The sequence below is a fragment of the Emydura macquarii genome, unplaced genomic scaffold (assembly GCF_026122565.2).
Source record: "Emydura macquarii macquarii isolate MOO-44397 ecotype Brisbane River unplaced genomic scaffold, CSIRO-AGI_Emac_v2 contig_1827, whole genome shotgun sequence".
Taxonomy (NCBI): Eukaryota; Metazoa; Chordata; order Testudines; family Chelidae; genus Emydura; species Emydura macquarii.
In genome coordinates, this window is record NW_027131964.1 from 871,968 (window position 1) to 886,109 (window position 14,142).

General features: G+C 39.0%; 1 long non-coding RNA gene across 1 annotated transcript; it reads left to right on the plus strand.

The window, feature by feature from the left end:
- The first annotated feature begins 5,455 nt into the window (after window positions 1-5,455).
- Window positions 5,456-13,772, plus strand: LOC137159262 (uncharacterized). Its single transcript, XR_010921607.1, has 3 exons — window positions 5,456-5,539; window positions 5,626-5,709; window positions 13,640-13,772. It is a non-coding gene; the product is annotated as an uncharacterized lncRNA (long non-coding RNA).
- The last annotated feature ends 370 nt before the right edge of the window (window positions 13,773-14,142 follow it).

A 14,142-nucleotide genomic window follows, 5' to 3' on the forward strand; every position in this document is an offset into this window, starting at 1 on the left:
CCTGTAACAATCACGAGTCAACTCATATACTGAAAATAAACCTCCCAGCAAGCAAAGCCAAATATCCCTTCCCTCCCACAATCACCTCAAACAGGTGGACTTTACAGGATGCCCAGAAGTCAACAGGGTCCGGTTATTTTGGACCAAGGGAGGAAGTAAATTTCAAAGTCAAAACATCTTCACTGAGAAAATTTTGCCAGCAGACTCCTCTTTTAAATGGAAGGTCTCCACTGATCTGAGGTACAGCAGTGTGGTGTGGGAAGACAGGTGATCTGTCAGGTAGGAGAGTCCCAGAGAGGTTAGAGCTGCATAGGTTACTATCGGCACCTTAAACTCCACTCAGCATCCAAAGGATAGCCAGGGCAGATTCTGGAATACTGTGCTTATGTTCACAGTGACCACTTTGGGTAAGTCAACACTGCAATAACAAACCCAGTGCACAGAATATCAGAGCCCAGGTCAATTGAACCCTCATGCTACAGGGCTAAAAATTAGAGTGTAGATGTTTGGGGTCAGGCTGGAGCCCAGGCTTTGCGGGTTTCAAAGCCCGAGCTCCAGCCTGAGCCCCAACATCTACACTGCAACTTTTAGCCCCATGAGCATGAATCAGCTGACCTGGACCAGCTGCAGCAGTTCTACAGGTATTGCAGTGTAGCCATTCACTCAGTAAGTAAATTGCTGATTTATGTATTAGCTTTCCCCTGTGGATGGGTTTAAGTTGTGGCCCCAGATAAAGTGAAATGCGTAGTCCAGTCTATAGATGATAGAGGCATGAACTGTGGTGTGCATCTGAGGGGAAAGGTTGCGACAGCTTGACTAGATATAGATAGAAAAAAGTAGTTTTGGTCACTGTTGCTATTTGATCATGTAAAAACAGTTGGGAACTGAACTCCCAGGTCATGTTTGGTTACTTACTGATGAATGTATGCTGTCAAAGAAGGGCCAATATAACCTCAGCCAAATTCTCCAGTTGTTTTCTCCAACCTACCATCTCACCTTCTATTTTCTCAAGATAGAGGTCAGCTCACTCACGTCTAGTTATGACAACAGGCTGGCAATTGCTCAGTGCTACCCTCTGGTTTAGACTCTCTTGATGAGAAAGGAAAAAAGCTATAGAAAAGCATCCTCATGCACCAAAATCTGTTGACATCAAATTGTGATCTATGATGTCAAAAGAAGCTGATGGAATTGATATTTTAAAATGTTAACAATTTCAAAAGAGCTTAAGTGAATTAGGAGTAGTGCTGGCTGGAAAACAGCAATTCCATTTCATGAAAATTTTTGAGGTTTCAAAAATTGGTGTTGTGTTTATCCAGAACAAAAATGAGTCATTTCAAAAATTTTCATGGAAGCGCTAGACCACATCATTGCAGGACAGCCAATAGTCTCCACCTAGTATGCTGGGAAGCTCAGTCTCAAATCCCTGTTTGGAGTAGTGAGGCGAACCTAGATTTGTTTGTTTTTTCCAAATCACAGATGATTGCCCAAACCACCCAGCTACTGGTTGTTCTGGGGTTGGCTGAGCTCTCGCTATAACCAGCAATTCTCTCCTGGATATGAGGATATTTTTATTGAAATTGAAACATTTCTGTTTTGGCATTTTTTGACACATATAGATAGAGAGAAAATAAAAACCTTAATGAAAAATATTTGACCAGTTCTAGGATTTAGGACCAGTTTAGGTTCCTAAATCTTATCTGCAAAATCAATGGGAATTAGATGCTTAGGTACTGTTGAAAACCCTGTTAGGGTCCTATCTGCACCTTTAGGAACTCAAGTGGCTCTAAGTGCCTATGTCAAATTTGAAAATGAAATTCAGGATCCTAAAAGGTATTTTAAAAATTTTTACCCATGATCTTTATCCATAACTAAGAGAAGATCTTCACTCAAAGCAGTGAGAGTAGTCTCTTTTCCATACCCAGATCAGAATCCTAATTGCCAAATATAAAGAAAATAGGAAATATCCAGAAACTGTGAAAGTTGTCTCATTACAATCTTCTCCATAATTTATCTGAAAATGGAACACTGGTCAATAATTGAACAGAAAGTCTGGATCAATAAATGGGTTTTGGAGCAGAGGCTAAACGCAAGTTTCTCTTAGAGTACCCTGTCCTTCTCAAAAAGAAGGCACTGACAATCTCCGCTTGCAGAAGGCCCATTACTTCCCCACTGGCCTTCAGTAGTGTGGAAGGACAAGGACCTAAAGCATAGGTTGTGGTCAGAGGTTCTCCCAACACAGCCAAAGCCAAATACACAACATCCTAGTGTGGACCCTTGAGGAATAGCATTGTTGATCTTTTTCCACGTTGAAAATGTACCTTTTATTCTGATAGTTTGTTTTCTGTCTTGAAGCAGTCTTTCTCTATCTTACTTTGGTGAGCATAGTTGAAATATTGTATTAAATTCTGGATTTCACATTAGTAAAAAGATATTGGAGGCAGTTCTGAGATAGAATAGCAACAATTATCAAGCTGAGAGGGTGGAAGGAGTGAAATTGATTTCTAAGTAAAGAGTAAAAAAGCTAAGTATGTTCAATTTGGCTATGAGATGACTGGAAAAGGAGTGAGCCAGGGGAGAAATCAGTTAATAGTGTATGCAAGTTAAAGGATTTTAACACTAAAAAATTTAGGGTGGTATAATTAGACATAATGGGATGAAAGTAAGAAAAACAAAAAGACAGTTTGAAAAATGAGCTGGTAGTGAGATGCTTCAGTTGGTGGAACAGTTTCCCAAAGGAAGTGGGTATTATCTCTTGGAATATTTAAAATTAGGTGGACAAAGGACTAGAAAATGTGTTGGAGGGAACAATACAGCCTGAACCAGCAAGGAGTGGACTGGATGACCTTATCAGTCTCTTTCATCTTACTCCTGTGATTCTATGATAACACTAAACTTTTGTATGTAAATTGCAGAGTCTGATTTTCTCCAATACTTTTATAAATGTGTAGAATGAAATAACCTCTTCAGTTTTCCTGGCTGCAAAACAACTGGAAATTTATGTTGCTGTGTAATGAAATCATGTGTTTCTCTTCTACTACCATAGTCTACTTTGAAAATAATCAAAATTGTTTCTACTTTTAGTCAAATGAAGCTCTAAGAGCTTTGAAAATGATTTTCTGATGTCTTTTTAACGTTAACATCTTTTGTGAAATCTTTAGGGATCGTAAAAATCTAAGCAAAAGAATTCCAAATCCTTTCCTATTACCATCTCTGTTTACTTTGGTAATGTCACAGGTTCCTAGGTTCTAAATAACTTAATTATTTAGCATTAACAGAATAATCTGTAATAAAAAGAGACAAAGCATCATGTTTTTTTCAGCAGTAAGTGCATCTTACCTGAGTAAATGACCTGACTTTTCCATTAGAGATGACACTGTGCACAGTGCTCACACTCGAATGAAATGCAGATTTCTTTTTAATACTTTGATGAAAATTTAAATATAGAAATGGTTCAGCAAATCTTTGCAACAGTATTTTTTACCTCTAATTCAAATTGTAAAAATTACAAGAATATCAAGGATATGATTTTGGTAGAATAACTTCAACTTTTAAAACATTTTCTGTTGATGTTTACACTTCAAAACAGGATTTTCCTGTCTGCTTCAAAGAAGTGACTACATCACTTGTTAATGTTAGATAATCATTCACCAGTACTAGTTTACATGGAATGATACAGTTTTATTACAATTGTGAGGCCTGGAAGAAACAAACCTGCATCTGATTTGGAATTTCTATCATGCCTAAAATTCCCATTTAAGTAAATGGGAGTTCTGGAAGTGCAAAGAATGGTGAATCAAGTACCTGATTAGTAGAAAGCAATTCCAACCCTGGGCTCTGGGCTGATTAAGTTTTGAATTCATCTGAATTTTTCCCTTCTTCCGGTCAAATCTCAGATAAAAAGAAAGCCTTACGATAAACCTGTGGAAAAGTTTACTTAAGCACCATGGTTTCTGTTTTGCTGTAAGCTAAAGTGCTTACATTGAAATATATTTTAAAAATTTGCCTTGATAAATATTATTCAGGTGTGTATATTATCAAATTAACCTAAAAAATTAATTTGTTAACCATTTTCCATAGTAAAGTCTATTGCCTGAATTTAGAAACTTAATGAATGGCCAGTCTATAATACAATGCATTAGATGTAAAATCCTGGATCATAGTTTGTAGGAATAAAATTGTAATTGTAAACCTGTAGCTTAATTCAGAGCTTTTAATTGTAATTGTAACCCTGTAGCTTAATTCAGAGCTTTTAATTGTAATTGTAACCCTGTAGATTAATTCATAGCTTTTAATTCATACCCTTATTTGTGTCAACCTCTATGTGGTTATTATTGAAATCATGTAACATTTGAACTTCTCTCAGTCATACTCCATATTGTGAATATAAAACCCCATTTTGACCTATGTACTCCATCTTGTGTAAAAACTCCATTTTGACCCTATGTACTCCATCTTGTGTCAAACCTTTCTAAACCTTTAGATGAATAAGATAGTTAACTGAACAAGGTATGAATGGAGGGTGTATGTGTGTGTGAGTCAGACCCAAACTGCCAGCTTGTCCTGATGAAGTTGTCCTGATGAAGTTGTCCTGATGAAGTGTGAAGTCCATCCTAGGCTGAAGAGTGTGAACACAGCCCCAAAAAGCAAAGAAGGATCCACCCCAGAAAAACTTAATCAAACTTAATCAAAGACATCAAAGAACAAGCTGAAAGTCACGTCTGCTATTGTACCAGTAATCAACGGTCACAGAGAAGCGACGTGACACAGCAGAACTGAAAAACCTATAAAAGACTGGGTGAGATTTCAAGGCTTTGGGGAAAAACAGCGTTCTACACATCATCTAAAGAAGAGCGTTGGTGCGCGCCCAACAAGGACCCTGCTTTCCTCGTGCCCAGCTTCCCTGGCCAGGTAGCTGCCACAAGCCACGAACTCCAGCAACGGACCCTAGCTACGATCTCAAGTCACGACCAGGACTGGTAGCTATATATAACTATAGAACGCTTTCTGGTACGTTTGGGCACGTGTATGTGTGTGTGTGTGTAGGTTTAAGTTAGTTATTACTTTAGTTTTTGTCAATAAATGCGGCATACTGCCTTTTCCCCTTGAAAAAGTCCCAAGTGCTTAATTTTGCACAACAAGTTAAGTTCAGCATTAACTGTGGTTTACCAAGCTACAGTTCAACAAGATGCCAAAACCAAGATAAATTATTATCCAGAATGTAAAAAAAAACCCTCTTTCTTTGTTTGAACTTGTGAACGAATTGCCATGCTGCTGATATACTGTGTCATGCTTTACTCCTGCAGTTATCTCCAGTAAATGGATGGTAGTACTAGGGTCTTCTGATAGAGGTCAAGCTTTCACTTTCATCAAGTGTGGTGTCAACAGTTTTCTTTAGTGTTCTTGGAACAATGCAAACTGCTTCACGTGCAATTAGAAAGTCAGCAGACTGGTTTGTGCCCCGTTTTTACTCACATAGTTAGTGTCTAGGATACGTTGAGGAAATTGAAGGAGGGTAAGAAAATACGTACAAAATAAAAAAGTTAGTTTCTTTTTGTTACACTTTATTGTCTGATGGTTTTATTTATTAGGAGAGACCTTTTTAAATGCATTGAATTATTGTTTCAGAAGCAACATCCCAGTTCTGCATCTGCCTAGCATGAGTCTTTCAGGTTGCCTAACCGTTAGCCTAACGGATGAACAGAAATATAGGTACGCATGTATTTTTTATGCTTGATTCTTTGTTGGACAACCCACTATAGGCAATACTAATTTATGTTGCCCTTAACATGCAATATTTTTACTGTTATGCTTTCAAATAATTCTTTTATAATAATGGTGAAACATTCTTAAATTAAATGATAAGATTCACTCATTTTGTCTGCATAATGCTAAACAATCACTTTGAAAGGGCAAATATATGATCATATGGGCTAAATAAATGTGCTGTGGATATCTGATATCATTTTCTGTGGTTAGGTTGCTGCCTATATATACAAATACACAGAGGTTATTAGATTTGTGTTGCACAAAGAACAATCTTCACCACCATTTTTAAATGACAGGGCAGCGTGTTAGAATAATGCACAATGTTTTTGTTTTTCTTATCTAACATGGAAGCTAGATGAATTTCTCAAATTAATAGACAGTTGAAAGAAAGACTTTATGAAACATGATATAATAGTATCAATCAATTCATATTAAACTCTAATAGATATTGCTTGGAATGTTCCTTGCAATCCAGAGTGTATATAATCTTTGAATTACTCATTGTGAATGGTTCAACAGGAAACAGTTGACTATCATATTCTTCCATATTCATTGACAGATCTGAGAAAAAACTCTATGTAATTTTGCATGTTATGTTTAAAAATAACTTCAAAGATAAATATACAAATAACTTCATAGTCGTATACATTAAACAAGACACAAAGCAGAAGCAATCATCCAAATAAATTTGTGTTTTGTATCAATGTACTGAAGAAGTCTCTCATGACTTTCAGCTTTAAAAGAAAAAAGAAAAAAGATGTAAGAGAGTTGTTTTGCTCTGATTGTACCGATTAGGGGTACACAGTAGATTTGATTGGAAACAAGATAGCCAAAACTCTTGTGTATTTAAGTTTGAAGAAAGGCTTGTTGTACTGTGACTCCCATATGTCTTTTTGGCTGAACACGGTCATAGCCTTAATATAAGGCTATAGATTAAGTAGGCATTTTAGCACAACAATATTTATGAAGTAGAAGCTGGGGAAGCTAGGATGAAAGGGGAAATATGGTGCTCCAGTGACTTAACACTTCCTTTGAAAGAACAGCACTCTTTTTTTGACCAAGAAGTTACAGGTTTATTAGATAGGTTATAGACAGGGTTGTGGTATTGTGGGATGAAGGCTAGAATTTTGCTTTTTAGACCATGTGTGTCCCAATTTCAGTTTTCTCACATTTAGAGCTGGGACCCCATCGAACTACAGAAGTGCAGGTGATCTCAGCTAGGTGTTGGTTCTGATTCAGGTTCGGTTTCCTCCCAAAACATTTGGGGAAAAAATAATTTGCAGAACTCAGTTCTGAACATTTTGAACAAAGAAATTAATGTTCAATAGCATAAAACTAGATACAACAATGGGAGTGGGAAAATAAAGTGGAAAAAGAAGCTTAGCACCTCTCAATCAATAGTTGTCCCTGTACATACTGTTTATGCTTCAGTAGTTTTTTGTTTCTATTCTTCTTCATTAAACCATTTTGTAGTATTAGGACAGGTGAATGATTACAACTAAAATCTAAACCACACAGGGATCAAGTAGATACTCTCCCTCACTTCCCATCAGTACTCCAATGATAGCATTCCATAGCTTAGTGCCTATAGGTGTTCTCTTTTGAAGTATCCCACATAACTGTTACAGGATACCTGACCTTCATAGACAAGTAAGAGATTCTGAACTGGAGGCTGGTGGATGTAAATACCTCTCTCCCCAGAAGGTCCAAGAATTTATCTTCCTTATCCACATGGGTGGTTTTAGAGTGTTGCTGCCTGGATTTTTTGTGGCTGCTTGTACTACTAAGGAGCTGGGGGCAGGATAGGGGAGCAATACTTCTGCCCTTTTTATAGGCACAAAGTAATGTTTCAGAGCCCTTTTTAGGGATAGGGGTACAGGCTGCTGGTGTATGCTACACCACTCTAGCTGATTCCATACTGGCCTCATTTTCTGGGAGAGCTACCCAACTGGGTCCAGTGGACTGCAGAATATCTGAGAGCTTATATCTTCTTCTAATGGAATCTGAAATTCCGCTGCCACCCTCTGTAATAATTCTTGATATTGTCTATAGTTGTTGGGAGGGGATGGTAAAGATGGGGCAATTGTCTCATTGGGTGAGGAAGATGATATGCCTGTTGGTATCTCTGGTATTGGTGGATCCAGCTCGTTATTTTCATCCTCTCTTTACTCCTGAGGAGTGGTTGCTGTGGTCTGGGGAGAAACAGATGATGTGACTCTGATAGAGTGCATAGATCTGGGGTATAAGGATCCCAGGGACCCCAATAAGGCTAGTATGAAGAGTCAAAGGCTGGTTGGGGGATGGAGGCAAGACATCAGGTATCAGCAATCTCTTGGAGGGCAATAGGTCCAAGAAACTCTTAAACCCTATCTGGGCTAATCATCCTGGATTTGGGAGGTTATGTTTCATCCTGGACATCAGATTCAGCTGATAAGGTACTCTGGCTCCATTGGTGCCAGTGGCAGGAAACTCAGGCTAGTGGATGGACTAGGGAAGTAATTCCTTCTACTTGAGGAGGTATCCTTTTCTGGAATCAACATGTTCCCTAGAGGGACTGCACCCACAAGTAGAGGAGACCGTGAGTCTGGGAGGGCAAATAGATCCTTCAGGGTATATGTCTCATACCATTCCAGTATACAGGAAGTCGTAGTTGCCAGACTTGGTGCCACAACAAACTTAGAAGTCAATGGATCCTTAAAGGGTTGGGCAACTACTATCAGAGAGACAGACTCCTGTCTTGATCTCTTGCTTGGTACTGGCAAATGTTGGTCCTATGGCTTGCTGGAGGCCATGGTTGGCACCAGTGTCGCTACTTGAAGCTTTGTTCCTGAGTGTTTTTCCTTCATGATCAGGAGGCTTAGGCAGACCTAAGTCCTAGAGACCTGCATGTGAAGATTCACCCAACTTGAAAGGAATCAGGGAAGGATCCCTTCTCCTGGAAACAGGGTTAGAAGGGGATATGTTTTTATATCTGTGAAAGTGCCCCTTACTTTCATGAGAAGCCTGAGACAATGGGTCTTCAGATTTGTCTGATTTGGCCTCCACTCCAGAGCTCATATTCAGAGGAGCACAGGACAAGAAGTAATGGGCTTAAATTGCAGCAAGGAACATGTAAGTTAGACATTAGAGAAAACTTCCTAATTGTAAGTATAGTTAAACACTGGAACAAATTATCTAGCGAGGTTGTGGAATTTTTAACATTGGAGGTTTTTAAGAACAGGTTATCCAAAAACACCTGTCAGGGATGGTCTAGATAATACTTAGTCCTGCCTCAGTGCAGAGAACGGGACTAGATGACGTATCAAGGTCCCTTCCTGTCCTACATTTCTGTGATTCTATGAAGATGATGGAAGGATAGCTCCAGACACAGAAGATTCTGATTCAGACCAGGCAGCCGTACAAAGACATTGGTAGTCAGTCCACACCTCCCTTTATATCCTCCATACTGAGAACAAGATATTCAGGAGGTTGGTACAGAGCAACAGACAATACTTGTAAGATTTTCCAGTTTCAGTGGCATGCATATCCACATATAGAATACACATAGGGACTAGCGCTTGACTTTGTCTTAGTGAAGTCAATGGGATTTTTGTAATTGACTTCAGTAGAGTCAGGTTTTCATCCTGGATCTTCACTTATGGTAATAAGAATGTGAGACTTTATAGCAATACTGTTTCTTTGCCTCTAGTTATGTTTGTTGCTCATCTCTAAACTTTCTTTGTTTCTGCTATACCTTTTTGAGGTAGGATGACCAGAATTGGACCTGGGACCACAAGGGCCTGTGATGGGGTTTACAGACCTTACACTAAACAAGGGCAATGCACAGAGCAGTACTGTGCTAGGGAGGCCTCGCCCCCAGCAGCTGCAGGGCATACTCCAGGTGGAGGGATAGTTTAAAAGGGCACTTGTAGCCTAGGGGGCAAGGAACTACAGGCAAAACTGGAGCTGTCAGAGGAGGGGCTGAAGCATTTTTAAGGTTACTCTGGAAGCGGTGATGCAGATTCCCCATCTTCTCCCTGAGAGTTGGAAGCTCATGAAAGCCTGTGAAGAGCAGGATATTGTCCCATGGAGAGACTACATGGATACTTCTGAGCTTGTGATCATGTCCAGAGGAGCAACAGTCTGGTAGAAAGCGATCCAGTGTGGAATATAACTTGGGGTGGACCAGCAAGTGGTCCAGGTATTGTAATGCCCATCTAGGGCTTTGGATCAGGACCCAGTGGTGTGGGAGGACTCCCCTCTACCTACAGCATGACACAACCCCAAGGGCAGTGCAAGAGAAACTCAGGAGGGATTGACGTCTGCTGCATACAACTTGACTGGGGCCCATTCTAGAATGACCAGGCTGGAAAGGACTGTGGGGCCACTGCCTGGTCACTAGGCAAACTGGCCCTCAGGCTGACCCACTACAAAATTGGTGAAGAATGTGGGAAACAGGATCTCAGGCCTAAAGGAAACCTTGAGGCATTTATAAAAAGGAAAGATGGATCTTGACAAGTTGCTAAAGGGGATCATGGAGAATCAACAACAGCCACAAGAAACACAGTTATTGCAGCAGCTGGTGATGCAGCAACAACAACAACAGGTTCTGCAGAAACAGCAGCAGCAGCAACAGCTTGTTAGGGAGCTGGCTACTTAATGCAGGGAGCAGCAGCAACAGCTGGTGCAACAGATGGGGTTAGAGCTGCAATTCCAAAACATGCCATCTAACCTGCCAATGAGAGTGGCTAACCCCAGCCCTTCTCCAAACCTCCCTCTGAAACTGACAAAATGGGACCAGACAACGAGCCCAAAGCATTCCTGGTGACACTGAGAAGTCACCACTGTGGCCCATTGACTGGTGAACAGCTGGGTAGTCCTGACAATTTTTAGATCGATTTTTAGATCCTTTTTCTAAAAGCTATGCCCTAGGAATTATTTTGGGGAAGTTCTATGACATGTGTTATACAGGAGGTCAGATAGATGATCACAATGGTCCCTTCTGTCCTTGGGATCTATGAATTTATATGAAATATGTAACAAGAATGTTCAGAGGCCTGGAAATGAAAGACTGAAAAAACTGGGGGGATTTACTTTATTGAGGAGGTGAATAACAGGGGACATAATAACAGTATATACAATAAATATTATGGGGATGGTAGATCAGGTACTTTTATTCTTCCTTTTTAATATAAGAACAAATGGACATTTAAAGAAATGTAAAGGCAGGAAAACTAAAAGTGAAAAAGGAAATACTTTTTCAAACAATGCACAACTAGCCTATGGAGCTTATTGTCACAAGATATTGCTGCAGAAGAGAAGAATGAGGGGGGATTTGATAGCAGCTTTTAACTACCTGAAAGGGGTTTCCAGGGAGGATGGAGATAGGCTGTTCTCAGTGGTGGCAGATGACAGAACGAGGAGCAATGGTCTCAAGTTGCAGGGGGGAGGTCTAGGTTGGACATTAGGAAAAAGTTTTTCACTAGGAGGGTGGTGAAGCACTGGAATGGGTTACCTAGGGAGGTGGTGGAATCTCCATCTTTAGAAGTTTTTAAGCTGCAGTTTGACAAAACCCTCACTGGGATTATTTAACTGAGGTTAGTCCTGCTTTGAGCAGGGGGTTGGACTAGATGACCTCCTGACGTCCCTTCCAACTCTATGATTGGAGCCAAGAGTTTAGCAAGATTCAAAAAACAGTTGGAAATGTGTATGGATAACAAAAACATCTAGAGTTACAATAGTAAGAAATAAAAAAGCAAATGAGTTTGAAAAAGGATAGAAGTGTTCATGCTTCTGAGCATACGCTCACTTCTAACTGATGGGGGTTGGGAAAAAACTGTCCCTATGGGAACATAATTCCCTAACTGCCTACTTTGTACCTTCCTCTGAAATATTTTGTACTGGCTACTGAAGACAGGAAATTGGAGTAAAGAAGCCACTGGTGTCATTTTGTATAGTAATTTTTATGTTTCTATGCTCCTAAATGGTTATAGTTAATTCAGAAATGCAATGTGTATGAATAGTTTAGATTACTCTTTCCAATGTACATTTCCTTTCTTTTGTCAATAGTGAATTTGATCTATCCTCATACTGACCAGTTACTTCAGTATGTTAAGTTCCTTTGACATTCCACATAGCCTTCTTTAGACATGACTATTTTTTTGCCACCTTACTGTTCACCCTCTTTTCCAGATCATCAATAATTATAGTAAATAATTATATTAAACAACAACTATAGATACTTGGGGCATCCCACTATTAATCTCCTTTCTTGTTGAAGATTGAACATTTATTCATACTCTTTGTTTTGTCTTAGCCAGTTTCTAATCTATGAGAGTACTTTATTCATCACCATATGGCCACTTAAAGATAGATAGATAGATAGATAGATACTCCTTTATCCACTATTTTGCTCCCATGATCCATGCTGAGTCTAGTAATTTTCAAGACCTTTTTTTATGCTAGGATTTCCTTGATTAGCTCCTTCCTTTTTTGACACCCTTCAGTGCTAGCTTTTGCATAGTTCATCCTCTAAGTGTATTGAACTTCATAATTTTGTGCTCACTATCAAGTGAGCAATTGTTACTTTACATTTACATACTTTACATACCTCCTGTATGCTATTTATGACTGTCAGATGTAGCCTTTCCTTTTGTGAACTCTAGTAATAGCTGTTCCAAGAAGCAATTTAACCAATTGCTTCTTTTATTTTAAAATTTGGCCAGTTGGTATGTGCATAGTTTAAGTCATCCATTATAACTATTTATCAGATGTATCTATAGGTGTAGGTGTCTCTGTGCTCTTTTTTTATACTGTTTTTCTGATCAGGAGACCAGTAATACAATCTTACTAGTATATTTCTATTCTTATAATTTGGGATTTGTATCTATACATCTTTTATTTTATAGTCCTCTCCATTCAGAAATTTAAATTTACAGCAATTTTTTTCTTTTAATGGGATTTTTGTAACCTTCTAGTGCTGTTTTGTCTTTGCAAGTAGTTTGATGTTCGTTATGTCATCATTCCTTAACATAACAGTCACATTCCCACCCTCCCATTGTTGACAATTGCTGAAAAAGGTCTCATATATCATCAAATATTACAACAAAAGGTAAAACAATTTAAAAAGTGTTATAAAAGTTACAACAGTGGAAATTTTTGTAAGAATAACACAATACTGCATCTTTTAAAACATGGAAAAGAGTGACAGAAAGGTATCTGATATTTAAATTAACTATTGAAACAAAGTCTAAACATAATGGGCTAGACCCTTGCCCCCTTGCAAGGTCCCCTTCTGCCTAAGCTGTCATATTGGAAATTCCATCCTGAGCAAACAAAAGCAGGGTATGTGTCAATAGAAGGAGTAGATGGGAATCTGAAGATACTGTCTAGCAGGGTTGTTCCTTGGGAGCTGTCATCTATCGGTGAAAGTTAAGAACATCCCTGAGGCTCCTCTAGCTTATGTCTAAATACTAAGATGGGTGAATTTGAGTGCTTTGTATTAAATGTGGATATTGTTAGAATAGGCATCACATAAACTTGATAGAAAAGGATAATCAATGGGGCACAGTAATACCAGGATACAAAATATATCGGAAGGATGGAATAGGTTTTACTGGTGGGGGATGGGTGATATATGTGAAAGAAAGCATAGAGTCAAATGAAATAAAAATCTTAAATGAACCAAACTGTGCCATAGAATCTCTATGGATACTAATTCCATGCTTTAATAATAAGAATATAGAAGTGGAGATATACTACTGACCATCTGACCAGGATGGTAATAGTGACTATGAAATGCTTAGGAAGATTAGAGAGGCTATAAAAATAAAAAACTCAATACTATTTGGGGAATTCAACTATCCCCTTATTAACTGGGTACATGTCATTGCAGGACAGGATGCAGAGATAAAGTTTCTTGACACCTTCTTGGAACAGCTAGCTCTGGAACCCACAAGAGGAGATTTAGTCTTGATTTAGTCCTAAGTGAACCAGAGGATCTACTGGGAGGCTACTATGATGGGGAAAGGAATCCAAGAGAGCTGGCTGTATTTTAAAGAAACCTTATTGAGGGCGCAGGAACAAACCATCCTGACGTGCAGAAAGAATAGCAAATATGGTAGGTGCCCAGCTTGGCTAAACAAAGAAGTCTTTGGTGAGCTTAAACATAAAAAAGAAGCTTACAAGAAGTGGAAGCTTGGTGAGATGAAGGATTATAAAAATACTGCTCAAACATGCAGGAATGAAATCCGGAAGGCCAAAGTGCAATTGGAGTTGCAGCTAACAAGGGACGTGAAAGGGAACAAGAAGGGTTTCTACAGGTATGTTACCAACAAGAGGAAGATTAGGGAAAGTGTGGAGCCCTTATTAAATGGGGAAGGCAACTTAGTGACAGAG